Here is a 15,200-nt window from a genome sequence, read left to right as displayed (position 1 = left end):
TAATATTGAGCTCACTTGATGGCCTGAGAGCTTCCCACCACCCCTACAAACAATGTAGACCTGCAGTGCAGAAATTCATTGGTGTTTGAATGTGACTGGTATGAAAATAACACCATAAAATAAAATAGCAAGAACAGGAATTAAGGTCCAAATCTTTCCTTTTTTAGGGGTGCATTGAGATCTTGCATGAGAGCCAATGACTTCTCTGGATAATGTTCAAGCAGAATTGAATATTTTGATTATATAATCAACTCAGCCTTTAACAGCTGTAACCATCTGCTAAAATGATATTAGTATTTTATGAGAAAGCAACTGCGTAAGGAGACTTTAGAATATTTTAAAGCAAGTTTTTAATTTTATTTTTTTTTTAGCTGACGTGTTATTATAATGGTGCTTCCTTTGAGAGACCTTCTAGGCAAGGCTGTCAACAATTGACTTCTCAGCTACCAGTGCAGCATCCAGCTCAACCTCCATCTTTGGGACATTGGACAAGAAAAGTACAAAGCAGTGATCAGCTTGCCAATTGTTGTGAGTCGTAAATAACTCCTTGTTCTGTTCTCAGCTTTACAGATCTTACCTGGCTGCATGATACTGTACCAAAAGCATAAAAGGTAACTTTTTTAAAAATACCTAATATCTGAATCAGACTCTAGGATGCCAACAAAGCTATTTTACAAGGGAGGATGCTCCTTTCTTTTGTGCTGCTTGAACTTCATCACCCTGCTGTGCCGCTTAATGAAATCGTGCAGACTGTGAATGCTGATTTTTATAAGCCAAGTACAACAAATGGTTGCTGTGCTTTCAGTCAGCTGTGAGCTGAGAGGAACCTTGTCACGCTTCATCTTTGGAGGCAGCTAATGGACAATCCAAGCAGGTGTTAATTTAACATATTTATATTCATAAACATTAATATGCTAAAGCTATCCACTGAATTAAAAGGAACTCATTGTCCACGGCTGCCTGAACAGGATGGCCTCAGAAGAATACAAGGTTTTAGGACAGCTGAAGGGATCTGTACTTTGATTTAGATGCTTTGTTCACATACTGTGGTCAAAATGTTTTAGGGATAGAAAAACCTCAGTCTAAGACACAAGCAAGGAGGGCCTGGAAAGCTTGAAACGACTTTAGGATAAAGTTATTTTTGCAGATCTGTACAGGGCCAATATCTGTGAAAATAGTGGACATTTGCAGCATACTTTTCTTGGACTGTAGCAGATGTGTCCAGTGAGGGTGAAGTGGCAATCAAGAACCACAGCATCCAAGAAAGCAAAATAATAGTTATAGGTGGAAGATATTAGTGGGATGCCACTCCCAGCAGACAGCTCACTCCCAGGGACAGCCTGAGAATGAGCTGAAGAAGCAATGTCTGAATGATGCTCAGCTGCTGAAAAAAGCTAAGTGCTTCAAAGTTCTGGTTCTGAGATAGCCTAGCATTAGATGAGCTGCTCCATCAAATTCAGGAGTTGCTAGTTTATAGAAACAAGTTCAGATTTAAGAGCAAGATATTCAAGGCAAACTTACATCACCGAGATGAAAGGAGGCTGTTTGCTGTCCAGGTGAGGTGGCTGCAACCTGAATTTCCCAGGTAAAGTGTGCTCTGCAGTAGAGCACTCCAAAGTAAGTAAATATTTTACTGAAGTAGGAGACCATTTTGTGATTTAAACCAGGCATCAAGTTCCCAACCAGGTGCACTTGCCTTGCAGATCAGAACTGCTGAGGAGCTGATGGGTTCCCCAGCTGTTTGTGTGATAACAGCCTGTTGCTCTTTGCTTACAGGGCAAGCATAATTTAAGATCTAGAAACCCATCCTTGCCCTCTTTGCAGTCAAACTCTGGGTGTGTTTGGCCTGTTGTGTGAAAGCTGGCGGCCAGTCCTCCCTGCAGCCCTTAGGGGGCTGCTGAACTGCCTTTGCAGGGTGTTGTGACTGAGAGCTCTTTACAGGCAGGTGTCATCCCCTCCTTAGGAGCACGAGTCAAAGCCAGCTGAAGTGAAGGGACACAGCCTGACGGGAGCTTTGGCTCAGGCACCCTGTGCCACCGCAGACGGTGTGAGGGAGGAATAGAGGCAAACTGAGAGCCTTGAGCAGCTTTTCACATTTCTTTCTTGAAGATGCCAGGCAATAATGACAGTCTAAGCCAGCTCCTCTTTCTGCTTGATGTGGATATTTAAAAAGAGCTTTTTACTAATGCAGTTTTGTGTTTAATGGACTGTGCAAAACTTCTTTTTATTCTAAAAATCTGCCTATCCAAAAGGTATGTCTGCATTCTCTAGTTCCAGGAGACAACTTCAGAGCAAAGAGGGGAACTCTGCAGATGCCTAAATACCTGAACAGTTTACTCTGATCTGCAGAAGAACTTGAGTTGATTCAATATTTAATTTATAAGTCTAATTTGTCATACGCTGATAGCAAAGTTTATTATGAGTGCCAGTAGTTAATCTTAGCAAATTTACAATCTGTTGAACATAAAAAAAGTTGTAGCACTGATATTTTCAGTGCATCTGAAAACCCTGTGTCCTTGGGAGATACTATGACTTTACAATGGTGAAGCCATAAAATTAGGTATAGTGTATCCAAGCCAGTAATGTTATGTCTTTCTGGATCTCAGAAGTCAGAAAGTTGAAGTCAAATATTTAAAATAAGATTTATGTTTTATCATTATATTTGATCACACTGACTGCCCTTTGTAGAATGTCAGAAGAGTCTCTGCACTTTTTTTATAGTAAGAAAGGCAAATGGAAATATATTAAAAACCTGAAATTGCAATATATAAAATATATATTTGAGATTTTTCCAACCCAACAAATTCAGCTTTTAATATTTCAAATGAAGTGCATAAACATCTTGCAAAACTAATATTGATAAATATATTAAATTCAAAGTGTAGTTTAGTCACAAACATTTTGATTAATTTTTCAGAAACATACTTGTGGAGTGGCAAGAACACCTCCCATTCTTGAACAGTCATAGAAAATTAAAGTATCTTCTATGATTGTTTACCTAAAGTTTGTCTATAAGTATTAAAAATTCAGTATGGTGAAGTCACAGTACAAAAACAATTTGAATTTTTTATAGCCTACATAAAAGCCAACTGCAGTTTGTGCTTGACTAGTGTTGAATGAGGCATGAACAGAAATCCAGCTGTGACTGCTCTGATTTTCATTCATGTTAAGTTGCATTAGAGTCCAATTCAAGCAAACCTTCACTGTGTGTCAACCTGTCCCATCAATCCCGTTGCAGCACACAAGGTAAACACTGCCTGTGCAAAGGTGGCAAAAGCAGACCCTTGTTTCTTTGGAATTGGGCTCCAGGTAGGTGCGTGTCACACAGCTAGAAACCTGCAACCTCAAGAACAGCAGAAGACAGGTGGTCATTTAAATCATAACAAGCAACTGCCAGAACAGCAAATATTTTAAATATATCTGTATTTTAAATTTAACGAGGTAAGAACAGATCATGCCATTACACAACTTTGGCTATATAGTTCCTCTGGTAGCTGAGAAAATTTCCAGATGAAGAAAGGATAATCATGGAATCATTTAGATTGGAAAAACCACTCTGCCCCCAGGCTGTAACACTGTGTGGGGTTGTTGTGACCCAAGTGCAGGACCCAGCACTTCACCTTGTTGAACCTCATACCACTGACCTTGGACCCATGGATCCAGCCTGTCCAGATCCCTCTGCAGAGTCTTCCTGCCCTCCAGCAGATCAACACTCCCACCCAGCTTGATGTCATCTGCAAACTGAGTGCCCTTGATCTCCTTGCCTGGATCACGGATGAAGATGTTACCACAGAATTGGCCCCAGCACTGAGCCCTGGGGTATCTCACTGGTGACCAGCCCAGCTGGTGTCACTCCAGTCCCCACTGTCTGGGCCCAGCCACCCAGACAGGTTTTTACCCAGTGAAGGGCGGTCCCGTGCAAGCCATGGGCTGCCACTCCCATTCTCCAGGGGAATGCTGTGGGAGACACTATCAGAGGCTTTGCTGAAGTCCAGGCAGACACACCCACAGCCTTTTCCTCATCCACTACAATGGGTTGATTTGTCATGGAAGGAGATCAGGTTGGTCGAGCAGGATGTGCCTTTCACGAGCTGTGCTGTCTGGGCCTGATCCCCTTTTGTCCTGTACGTGCTGCATGATGCACCCAGGATGATCTGCTCCATGACCTTCCCCAGCACCAGTGTCAGGCCGACAGCCCTGTGGTTCCCTGGGTCCTTCCGACCCTTCTTGTAGGTGGGCATCACGTTTGCTGACCTCCAGTCAACTGGGACCTCCCCAGTTAGCCAGGACTGCTGGGAAATGATGGGATGTGGCTTGCCTGTGCTTTAATTTCATGCACTATAAACACAGTCTGCTTGAAGGGAACAGTGCCCTATTTTCCTCTCTGGAAAGGCATTCATCAGGGGACTGCAAGAAGCATCTCTCTCAATATGGGCTGCACTTTGTGCTCAACCATGCAATCAGTTCCTGATCTCCTAACGTGGGCATCTAGGGCAAAAACACCAAAGTTGTACCAATTAAATATACAAAGTACATATTTATACTGAAGTGTTTGGCTTTGCTGCCTGTCCATGTGTTCTATAGGTGAAGGTTGACTATAGATGCCACTAATTCAGGCTTCCATGGGCCTATTTAGATTTGTTTTTCTCTTAGAACAGCAGTCTTGTGGTACTTGAACATTTCTGTTTGGGACTAAGTATAATTAGCAGGTTGATTAACAGAAAGCAGAACATTCACACCTCACAAAGGTCAGGGCAGGAGCTGTGTTTGATTAGGAATATACAGAACCTGTCATTTCAGTGGGTTGAATGTTGACTTGAAAGCAAACCTCAGTTATCTTAATGTTGACAGTCACTAAGGTCACAACATAATCTATCATTAGAGAGTGCCTTTTTTTTGTAATCATGGCATTTGTCCTGAAGAACTTGGAAAAACCTCTATACTTAGCAATTCCTTTATCTCAGAAATTATAATCCCTTGTTGAAATTGCTTTCCTAGGAGAAGTACCTTCTTGTTTTCTGCTGGTCCCTGTTTGACCAATGAGAATGAAGTACCTTTAACCATACGTTCTTTACTATATATAGTGTGTGTGCATTTTAACATTTTAAATTAACTCATAAAAGTAGTTATAAACCATTTTTTTTCAAAATCTTTGATAAATCTTTCCAGTGAGTTTCACGTTGAAATTTTGTTTAGTTTTTTTTTTTTTGCATTTATGATATCATCCAGTTCCTAGTAAAAGAAAACAGTGGAAAGGAAAACTGCAAAAAAAGGGAGAAAAAATAACCAAGTACGTTGAATGTAAATTTAAACAACTTCAGAAAGCACAATGTTTTTTGAAAAACATGGAGATTTCAACCAGACTGTTGATTAAAAACTGGGTCAATCATGTTTTTTCATTAAAAATGCAGACATTTGGGTTAGTTCTTATTTTAGCATCAAGCATGTAAATATGCCATTTACAAACACTTTCAGTCTAGCATCTGAATTTCAAGAAATAGTACTACTTTCCTGTAATCTGTGGTGAAAATCTTGTGTCTGAGTTTTTTCTCAGGCATCAGTGACATATTTGTACCATTGAATTCCTGGACTTTCCATATTACCTGGCAGGAACATGGAAAGCTCTTCAACAGATGCAGTTTAAATGTGTGACCTTTTCACAAATCTTTTAAGGATTTAAAATTTTTTTCCCCAACAAAGTTATAAACAATGATAAGAATATTTATGGTTGGCTACTGATATTTTTAGGAGCCTGTTTGAGTTGAGGAGGAAGCAGGATAAGGGAAGGGATTCTGAGCAGAGATCACCAGTGTTGCCAGATACTTCACAAATGTGTTTATGAGCCAGGAAAGAAGCTGCTTCTCTCAAGGCTGAGGGGAATGAATCACTGAAGTGGGAGGTATAGTGCCATCCAAGAAAAGAGAGAATCTATTCTCCTTTGCACCCAGCCAGCTGCTTAATAGATGAAATAACACTTTCAGATCCATTGGTGTGTTGCAAAGCAAGGCAAACATCCTCAGCTCTCCGTGCTCGACTCCATCAGTCCCTGTGGTGCTCATGCCTGGCTCGACTCCCCTGTGACGTTCATGGGATAGATGGAGCTGGGACTGTGATTATCAAGCAATCATTTAAAACTTCTCACTGACCCCTTCTCAAAAACTCTTCAGCTTGCACATTCAGGAGTCAGTGCTGAATCCCCCACTGTTGGTGACCCCCAGTTATTGAGGAGACACTATTATGGTTTTTTCTTCAGCAGCAACAAGGGGAGTCTCTTAAGGCCACTCACACTGTTGAATGAGACACAGTGTTGTCTGAGGCATGGCTCCTCTTATCACCTCTCCCAGGATTTGGCAATTGGTAATTTTAGGCCTAAAGTGCTGAGTTTTGCATTATGATGTGAAAAAACCCCCCATATTTACAGATATTCTTCTGTTGGTTCTGGGTTCCAGGCACGTGAAGGTGTGTTTCCATCTCCAAAGTAAGAACAATGCTTAAATTTACAACCATTTCTTGCTTTTGCCTTGAACACCTAATAAGCTGTAAAAACGTTCTAGCAAAATGCTTTTATGCAATTTGAAACCTGTAAAACATGCATTTTAGAATGTATTTGCTATTAGTCTGTCTTCCTAGTGTTTGCTTAGGATTTCTCCAAGATTTGGACCTTGGAAGTGAAGAACATGATATGGTAGTGCTCAGTGTCGTTACTGCCTTTCACAGAGGACTTTAGAGCTGTTGTAAGGACTGGCAATTAAACCCTCCCTCATCTCCTTGCTCAGTGCTGGGTCATCTTCCCTTTAATTCAGGGTGGAACTTCCGTTTGTCTTTTCTCTAACTTTTATATTTCAAATTTTGTCTTCGTTCGTCCCATCATTTCTCACACAGTGAATCGCGATCTTCAAGGGACACTGAAATTAGTAAGGGTCTTGAGACTATGACATGTTCTGTAGAAGTGAAAAACGTGTGTGTGGTGAGCAGAAAAGCTTCAGTACAACAGTGTTCCCAGCAGCAGCTCAGTCCTTTATTTGTACTGGCAACCTGCTCTTTCTGGGAAGGGTGAGTGGCTGCCACTGGCACAGTCTGACTCTATTCCTTGGTGGGTATGTTTGTACAAGGACAGAGCTACAGCAGGGTCATGTTTCTGATACTGGGAACAGCAGAACCAGGCTGCTTTCCTGTCCCCTGCTATCCTGGGTCAGGCCCTTCTGTTTCCTGGGATGTTTGCAGTTAGACTTCTGGAAGGGTTTCTTAATTAGAACACTTCTAGCTAAGCTTTTCTGAAATGAAGCAGTGATGAACTTCCTGGGCCTAATGACATCCTATGTGAAAGCATTTGGTGCTGAGAAAATCTTAGTTAAAAATGGGTCAAAGGCAAGTTTCACTTGTCAGTCAATCCAAACTTTTAGAGCTGAAGCTGAGTTGGGTAGTACCTCTTATATGCCATCCTAAATTTATATGCAGTACTGGAACAGTGTCTTCACTAGAGGCAGTGAGAGGTATTGGCCATTAAAAAGTAATACTATACTGCACTAAAAAAGGTTGTATAAGGAGCCCCAGATTTAAATGGGAATAGATGAACTTCGTTTTTTATTTACAGCACTGTAATTACAGAAAGCAATTTTTTTTCAAACAGTTATAGAACTTCTGGTTGTTCTTTTACGGTCCTGACCATCTGCTGACCACTGTCCTCCCTGTGTAATTACTGTGCTGTAGTGTACAACTGATGGCTGTTCCAGGAGGTGGTTAGAAGGCAGATAAACTCTACTAAAAAATCTTCTCTGCTTTCATGAAGCTTCTCAATCCACAGACAGAAGGCAAAGAAATAGAAAAGTATGTTCTAAATTCAGTATGTTTTAAGTTTTATGCTCAAGTTTTTTAACCTATTAGGAGTTATTTCATCGAGCTCTTTATCGGAGTAAACTAGTTCTGCAAAACTCTTGCAAGGGGATCAGTGATGTACTTGGAAACTGTGCTGTTGGGATAGTGCTTTTGTAACTTCCATAAATACTATTCTTAAAGGAGAAATTTTTGAAGCCATGCACATTGAAGCCCAAACTGCTGTGCAACGTTGATTCAAAACAATTCTCAAGACCACGTTTCTGTCTCAGGCCACAAAATTTTCTAGGCCCACTCCATCTCCAGTCTAATTGCAGCAAATAGCCATTAGGTTGAATCTTTATCCAGCTGTTTTTACAGGAACAAGCTTCCAGATTCTTAACCTGGCATAACAGATCAGAATATAATAATGGGTGCTGGAGCATGTCACACCAAGGCAATTGCAATACTGAGTCATTGCAGTGTCAAGTCTTGCACTGTGATGAATAGAAATAATATTCTGGAAAATGTGAGCCCTTCGGATTTAACACAAAGAATGCCTCTGGGAAACAACCATTCTTCTCTTGCAGGCAGTTTTGAACCTATTTTAAAGGGTGTGCAAGTTTTTGTGTATCAACTGTGGAACAAGTTTAAGCAAGAAAAACAACACTAGTGGTTTTCCTCCATACCCAAGCTAATCAAATGATAATTTGGCAAATCTAGAAATCCTATTTCCTGTTTGGCTTCTCTCCAGTGTTATTGTCTAAGGACGGATGTGAGGGAGTCAGTAAAAATGAAGGAGGAACTATTCTAATAGATTGTAGTCACATGATACCAAAGCACTCTCAGAAAATCAATCCTCTTATTGAAACAAGGCATGCAAAAAGTTCTGTCCATTAGCCTGGCAAACAGCACAGGAGCACTCTTTTCTGAATGGCAGCTGTGTATTGAGACTCCTTATTCTGAGGTCCAGATGTCCATATCTGTCAGGTAATCTGTAACCTTCTCACTGGCTCCTCCTCCTTCATTTTGGAAGTGATTGTTTGAGTTCTCTGCAGTTCACCTTCAACCTACCTGGTTCTGCTCTAGATTTCTGAGTACAACACTACTGCTACAAAGTCAGGCTAAGCCAACTGTGTGCTGTCCCAGAGCTCAAGATGTCCTAAAGCACGGACTTACAAGAACTGATGGGGGAAAAAAGCTTTCAAAATACACTGGAAAAAAATATGGCAGATGAATAACATGAAGTAGATCTAACATTGAGAGAAAATGTCCTGAAATATTGCACTGAAACAGCCTACTTCAAAAGACTAATTCCTTGAGCTGGGATTTATGTAAGACAGAATATAAAAACTGTTCTTTAATACTGTGTCTGGGAAACCAAAATACAGGAAATCAGACCAGTGGCTCGAAGCTGCCTTAGACTTTACCCTTTGTGTGAGCTCTGCCTGGCTGTAGGTGTCCAGGGCTCGTTTCCTCTCCAGAATTGTCTGTGAACTGAAGACATCCTGCTGGGTTTAGCCTGTGCACAGCCTTGTGCAGGGAAGTGTTGAGTGGAGTGATATTTAGCTAGGGCAGCTGCTGCACACATGTCCACAATGTATCTAGCTGGGGTTGGTGGTTCCCAGTGCCCTGAAATCCAATTGTGAGGCAGCGGGGCTGTAACATGGGGTGTTCATAACTCTGCAGTTTGGTTCAGGCCACTGGGAAAATGTCAGAAGCACCTCATTTTGGGGGCTTTTGTGAGCATCCATGTTGGTGTCATTCAGTCCTGGGAGAGCAAACAGTCTCCAGGTGGTTTTGGTGCAGCAGGCACGGGAAGTGAACAGTTAGAAAATGGGAAAAGCCCATTGCTTCGCTGCTGCTGCAGATATTTCCAGAAGTGTCTTCAGCTATGGAAAGAGTCCGAGAGGAACAGCATAACTGGAGCCCAGGGTCTGTGGAGAGCCTGTTTTCTAACCTGTGCACATCCAGCCATCTGTGCTGACTTTGGTCCCTTGAAGTTTTCCCATTAAGTCAGTTCTGTCCACGCCTCCACCTGGGCCTGCAGCACAATAGTTTGCAGCTAACACGATAGAGCACAGCCCAGTTGCACTTCTTGCCTCTCTCCCTCCCCCTTTGCATGGCTGTTGTCCTTGGCTCCGTGCTCCAAGTGCTGGTTTACACAGATCACTGTGATTTGGTCTGTCCTGGCTCACGTGAGGGCTGTGGGAATTGCCTCACACTCCTCTGATAATGGCACTGTTTCCTAGGCCATGTGGATTTTCTCATCCCTTGGAAGCTGTGAGTCAGAAGGCTCAGGGAGTCAGCTGCCCCTGTGTCCCAGGGAGATCTTGGCTGAATTGTAATATTCTACCATTAGGTCAGTTTAGTCAGGTTTTTTTTTTTCCCTAGGAAACTTTGACTGTCCTGGAAAATCACTATTCCAAAGGGTTTTTCCTGCTTTTTATGCAGTAACTGTAAATCTCTTGCTAATCAGTGAGAAGAATTCTGCCCTAAACCAGATGTTATTTCTCCCTTGGAGGGACTTTGAAGTCCTTTTTGAATCAGTCTTTTGTCTGATTTGATGGCATTTGTCTGATTTGATGGCTCCTATGGACTCTAGAAAGATGGACTAGGATCCTGGTTATTGCTTGGCACTGACATCTTCACCCTGCAGAGCTCAGACTGGGTGGGAGCTCTGTTCCAATAGGACCAAATACTTGATAAAAATCTCCTTAAATTGGTGAGGTGAAAATATGGTGTCCTCATGATCAGTAGGTACTTTGAGCAGTAGGAAATCAAGAGCCACTTACAAGCTGCTGTTTTGTCTGAGCAGTGGTGGTAGGGTTTGTCTGTAACAATTGGTTGTTGAATAGCTGTTGTATCAGGAACACCCACATGTATAAATTTCTTTATCCCTGCTATATTGCTATACTGTTACCTAAAATAAATGCATTATTACAAAAAGTAAAAAGAAAAAAAAAAGCAGCATATAGTTTTGCACTCTCTGGGAAATGAACTTGTATATTCAGTACTGAGTTTCTGAAGACTTAAGCTGGTGCTGTGGGCCACAGGCTCAGAGAATTTTATTCTTGAACTCTGAATCCTATTTAAATTCCTCACTTGCCATTGAATCTGGCTGAAGAATTTGAATTTGGGCTTCAATTCCAGAAATAATTTTTTCCTACCTTTTTTTTCATCTTTATAGCTTAAAGAAAGTTGTAAAAGTCTGATTATGGCATTGTTTGGGAACAGCATATTGTCTTTCTGATTGGTGGAGTTACTGATATCCCTCAAAGCTCCCAGCTGGGCAAGTGCCACAAAATGCTCTTGGCTTTCACCTGGTAAAGGTCTGGGGCATGTAGTGATCTGTGTGCAAAATGGAGAGATCAGCAGGGCTTCAAAGCCTTCAAATGACAGTGGCATGAGAAAGAATTCAGAGAAGCACACAACTGTGCACTCTTTCAGCTGCCTTCAATAGCTTCTGTGTGGGGTGGATGCATATTGTTGAATTCTTCAACTTTTAAACCCCATTTTAATGTTCATGCATCTGAATAACATTATTGGCACCACGGAACATTGCACATGTGAATTGCAAGGCTTGTATTAATTGTGCAGAGACATCCTCCAATTTTTTAACTACATGAAACATCAGTGGAATAAAACTGTTGTGTAAGTTAAGCTGAAAAAGCAATAAGCAGAGGCTGAAAAGGTTCATTTTTCTTAGGAGTATATCTTTCTGAGGGAATGGAAAAGTAGTGCACAAATCAGATTTTAACAAGACTGATAGTAAATTAGTTTTTCTTGAAACAAGGGCAAACAGAGCTCTTGTACTACCATAATACAGTGGGGGAAAAAATAGTGACAATGACACCTCCCCTAAGACACTGGCAGTTTCTCCCGTTCACCCAGGAAAAAATTCTTCCAATGGTAGGATTTAGAAAGCACTGATGTTTCTTATTTTATTATTTTGTTTATAAAGCCAGTAAGAGTTTCTTATGTGGTCAATTGTAAGGTACCATAATTTCTGTCTCTCTAGGAGCTTAGATTTCTTTCTGTGCACTTACATTCCACTACTCCTGCTAATGTGCTGTGAGGAAGAATCACATTACACAGCTCTGCTGTGCAGCTGGGACTTCCTGGAGGTTTGCATTTCTAAGGCTTTCCCCATCATACCTTGCAACCGAGGCAGCAAATAAATCCTGCAGGTCACACACTGTCGAGAGCACGTGGCCTTTGGGGTGGGGGAGGAACTGCTGTCTGTGCCCCAGCACTGCTCAGTTCTGTGCACATTCCAGTGACCTTATTGACGGCTCAGAATTTATCCTTGGGAATACTGCTATGTAGTGGGAGGAAAATGAGATGCTGTTAGCAAACTGATAATTGAAAGTAATAAAAGCCTTAAGCAAATGCATAAAACTCTTCCCAGTCATGATATTTATGGCCCCAAACTGTTACAGAGATATTTATAGGTTTGATAGAAATACAAAACATATGGTATCTTTATCCGGAAATATTCTTTCAATTACATCCTGCATGGATCTCATAAACATCCCTCTTTCATCTAAAAATTCTTCAGTACATTAGGTAAGAAACATCGTTCCATTTTGTAGAGGAATGTGGTAAACAAACATCTTGTTCTAACAGATGTTGAAGTGTCTTACAGATTTCAATCAGCAAAAGGAATATTCTATAAGTTTTGGCTTTGGCAGCTCAAAGTACTGCAGCTGTTAGGCCACACATAATGTATTTTGCTTTTCTATTTGCTATATTGGAGATTGTTTGGGATCAGCGTATTTTTTTTCCATTTTTCATCTGTTAAAGCATAAGCATCTTAATATCTGCCCTTTTTTCCGTATGATAAAACTCTCCTGCTTTGCTAATGTAACAGGATCATACCTTAATGCTCCTCTAATATCTCTTTGTAAGGAACTTTTGAGAGCACCTTCTCCAGCTTTTCAGTCTCCGGAAACTGTGCTTGTAGGAACGGGGTTGGGCTCTTCAGTATGCACTGCTGTGTGAGAGCAATCCAGCACTAACTGGGAAAGTGCCTTCCAGAACCTGCAACTCAGCTTTGACCTAAGCCTGCCGGGAAGAGACTCAAAGAAGAGCTGTGAAGGTCAAGTCAAGCAGCAGTTTTTATGCTTCATCTTGTCTTTGAGTGAAACCTGGTCCCAGCCAGAGCAGCTCTGTCTCTGTCTCTGCCTTTCCTGGAAGGGGGGATTAGCACTGACTCACATCTGTCACTTGGTTGGGACTGGGGAATGTTGTGCAACTTCTTTGCTGAGAGGTGGTGGTTTCCTGAGACAGGATCCATAAACCTTGTGCTGCTTGTGTTCTGCACACCTAGACAGGGAAGCAGACCTGGATTTTTTATCACTTTTTGTTTTCTTTTTTGAACACCTTGATGGATCTTGGAAAATTCTGCTTTGTCTGAGGTACTGTGTCTGCAAGGGTTTCCTGGAGGCCAGGTTGTCCCTGTGCCTATCTTGATCTTGTAGGAGCTGAATTGTAACACACTGCACACACCGTGTTTGAGCTGTCTGGTGCAAGCCTTGACATGGCAGCTCTAAGCTGGAAGAGACGTTTGCACGAGTCCCTCAAGTGCATCATTGTCAATGTCATTCCAGATATTGCTGTTTCTTAAGGAAAGGTCCCCCAGCCTTGCTTGCCATGACTGCAGCTTGATTACATTAGCCCCTGTTTTGGTAGATCATGTTAACCAAAATCAGGAATTTTGATTTATCTTATCTGTAAACTGTATTGGCCTTGTTGATTGCTGTTTCTTGGAAGTTTTTGGCATGCTTAGGATGGTTTGTAGGAAGATGTAAGCCCATGGAATGGCTAAGTTCCTTGGTATTTGCCCCAGGCTCTAAAGTCCTTTAATAAAACTTTCCTTTCCCCTTTTTCTGCTTTTTTTTTTTCCTTTATTTCACTTTTAGCGCTACCCATCTCCCATCTATCTCCTGGTTTGTCTTCAATAGTCATAGAACACCTCTTATTCTGGGTCTCTGAAGTTACAGGACTTCCTTCAACGTCCTTCAGGCTTCCTGTTGCCTGCATACAGTTAAAGTGATTGTCACGAGGTGTAATTTTTTGCTTCCTCAGCTCCTTCTCTTTGTTTAGTTTATTGTGTAACCCGCTGTAGAGTGAAGTGTCTGGTTCGGGGGTTTTTTGTTTATCGTTGTGTTTTGGTTTTAAATTGCAGCACAGTGTGAGTTGGTGAAAAAGACAGTTCTTCCCATCTTCTTGGCACTTTCTAGATTCTTGTAAGAAGGTGGAATCTCTTGGCATGTCTTACAGGTGTGTCTGTATCGCTGCATCTCAAGGGCAGATCATCTTGCTGCTCTTGTTCAGAATCTCTTGGCCTGGTATTTCTGTTCATTCAGAAAGTAAACCCCAGAGAAACAATGTAACTGGATAGGAAAATATATTCTCTTAAAGTCAGGGAGCACTATTTTTTCTGATTCTCTGACACACGCACCACTGATCACTGGATATAAATTATTCAGATGTTAAAAGGATCACAGTTGTAAATATAAAAGGAGTTTGTAGCAGTAATCACAGCAAACCAATGTTGCTAAATTACTGAAACAAATTATTCACGTCATCATTCTGCAATATTTTCTGTTTGACCTTTGAACTCTGGCGTGTGCTTTGGGTGTAGGGTGCTGTGGGAGGAGGGGAGGCCACGGTGGTCGTGGCAGAGGGATCTCTGTGGCTCAGAATGCAGAGCAGCAGAGTGGCAGGAGGTGTCAGCAGGGCTCCTGGCTCCTCATTAACCTGTGCACGAGGGATTTTTCGGGATCTTCCGTTCTTCAAACGTGAACATTGCTTTAGAAGCACTTGAAGTGATTTTGGGAAAAGGTAATGGTTGAGCTTGAAACCACACAGTTAAAACCCACACAGAGCGACAAGGAAGAGTATCCCCGATGGGATTACTGACCCGAGGCATGGAGTGGTGACAAGCATGTGGCTGATTGGGCTTTGGTGCTGTTTGCAGCCTTGCCTGTGGAACTGGTTTAGTTGGGAGAATGTATCTGCCCAATGCTGTATAAAGCACTCTCAGGCTCTCTGCCCCAGCTGCCTGCTCTGTGCTGTGTGAGCTACACAGAAGAGACTGTGGAGTCTGGCAGGAGCAGGAAACACTGATGGAAGAGCTTTTCTTCTGAGCAGGTAGACTGAGGGCCCTCTAAAGATCGTGGGATGCACTTAGAACTTATAACACACAGCATAAAAGTCAAATTTTCTTCTGGGTGTCTCCTTGGGAAGGTTAAATTTATCCCCGTAACAGGTAAGAACCATCTCATTTGTGCATACCAGGACCCTACTGCTAAGTAGTGAAGCAGTCTCTCATTTGACTTTTTCTGGGTGGAAAAGTCCCCTGTAGAGACAGTTTTGTGAAG

General features: G+C 41.8%; 1 long non-coding RNA gene across 1 annotated transcript in view; it reads left to right on the top strand.

The window, feature by feature from the left end:
* The first annotated feature begins 375 nt into the window (after positions 1 to 375).
* Positions 376 to 15,200, top strand: part of LOC108507170 — a 29,510-nt gene continuing 14,685 nt past the window's right edge. The window contains exon 1 of the long non-coding RNA XR_001878014.1: positions 376 to 528. This is a non-coding gene — a long non-coding RNA (uncharacterized LOC108507170). The remainder of the gene's footprint in view (positions 529 to 15,200) is intronic.

Source organism: Lepidothrix coronata, unplaced genomic scaffold (genome assembly GCF_001604755.1).
Source record: "Lepidothrix coronata isolate B3197 unplaced genomic scaffold, Lepidothrix_coronata-1.0 Scaffold243, whole genome shotgun sequence".
NCBI lineage: Eukaryota > Metazoa > Chordata > Aves > Passeriformes > Pipridae > Lepidothrix > Lepidothrix coronata.
Note: the sequence above shows the minus strand (reverse complement) of the source record. Positions and strands in the feature narration are given on the sequence as shown.